The following is a 1,955-nucleotide window of genomic DNA, read 5'->3' on the forward strand; positions in this document are numbered from 1 at the left end:
TATATCGAGATATTCATTTTCAGCGAGTAATGATTATTTCATTCATAGTTCGCCGAATGCAAATAATTGATGATTGTCCTGTAACATTATACGTTATACTCTTGTAATATGTATAAAATATTTTTATACAATAATCACTATTGTATCATTAGACAAAATGCGTACACGCCTACGATGTTTTGCTCGATTCATTTTGTTAACGATTAACCAGGAAGATGAATCGGAAGTAAAAAAAAGGGGAATGCAAATTGTTGCATTAAGTCCTACATGTGCACTACATTCTATGTGCGCCAAGCAGGATGTCAGTTTCTTCTAATAAGTTTACAAATAGAGATGTTTTCTCAAAGTTTTTATGCAGCATCGTTCGATACGTGACGTGTAATTAAAACGAAATGGAAAAACATTTTGTTTTCCACAATGGACTCAAAAAAGATATATACATACATATATGATTGTAAACGATATCAGATCTATTAAATATAGTGCGCGAAAGAAGATATCATATATCAAAATAGACAAATTATGTGAGATATTGATAGAATTAGTGAAATCATAAGTAATTATTTTTAAAAATTATAAAATACAGTTGCAGTTTTACATATTAAAATAAAGCAAGAGATAAATGAGATGACAAATGTATATAGAGCGAAGTCTGCTAATCAAATTTAGTCAGAATTTTTTCGGATTCGATACTGATTTTCTTTTTATGAATATATATATAAGTATAATGTCTTTCCTTAAATAATATTTCTCTTTTTTTTTTCAAAATAAGCATATTTTAAAAATAAGTAAAACTAAAATTCCTTCGCTTGCAAATAGCATTGCTTCTATACTATAAATTAATAATCATTTATTATATCTTCTGTTGTGCTGATTTTTGTAGAAATGATATCGTTTATGCTCATGAATTATTTAAATTTTTAAATTAATATATAGTATTTTTTTTTAAAGATACACTCTTTTTGAACGAAAATATATAAATTCTAAAGAGTATGTATTGTGGAGATCTATCGCGAAAGTTTTAAATTGACTTTCATGATTTAATCGTTAAATTTATGATGTATTGCTTTGTAGACACATCTGTTGTCACATATATGCATCAAGATTTATAATTAATATTGATACTTATATGAATGTATAATGTAAAAAATATATGAGGTATTACTTTTTTGCAAGTCATGCGCTAATATCTAATATACTTATAACATAATCGGCTTTCAATTTACGATCTTAATTGCGTGCAATCGTCTCGTGGAAGATCTTTATAGTTTCTTACTCTATTATTTTTGTGCGAGTCATCATTCAAATGCAATTGCTAATTATGGTAAAATCTCATTTTTGTAAAAGAGATACGTAAGATTAACAAATCAGTTTTATATCTATCATTAATTTGATGGCAATTACAAGAATTCTATCATATATGATCGTACTTGTACAATATTAATTGTAGCTTATATTTTTTTGGAAAAATATAAAATCATGAATTAAATTATCGATTAATATACTATATGCAAAGCGCATAATTATTTCAAAGATTCAGCTATTATGTGACTGCCTGCAAGTCAAATAAATAAGTGTTAGAATAAAATATTTAGTAAACCTTCAGATGTATTCGAGTATCATGGGTTAAATAAAATAATTCTGTTATAAAAATGTCATAGTTCTAAGTTTAAGTATAAAAAATTATTATAAGCAATTTCTTTCCTTTTCTACAATTACATGCCTCTCCTCCTGCAAGTAAAACAGCAGACTAATTTCTTATCAGAATTTTTAGGATTACAATATTTTACTTTATATTTTATTTTATGAAAAACTAATATCTAGGGAATGTTGAATTTTTTTGAAAAAAAAAAAAAAAAAAAAAAAAAGATCGTTTATGCATAAATGTATTTATGAGAAAACTATACAATATTTTACATGAATCCTTTTTAATATATGAAATTTATATATATATA

Source organism: Atta colombica, unplaced genomic scaffold, assembly GCF_001594045.1.
Source record: "Atta colombica isolate Treedump-2 unplaced genomic scaffold, Acol1.0 scaffold12, whole genome shotgun sequence".
Classification (NCBI taxonomy): Eukaryota; Metazoa; Arthropoda; class Insecta; order Hymenoptera; family Formicidae; genus Atta; species Atta colombica.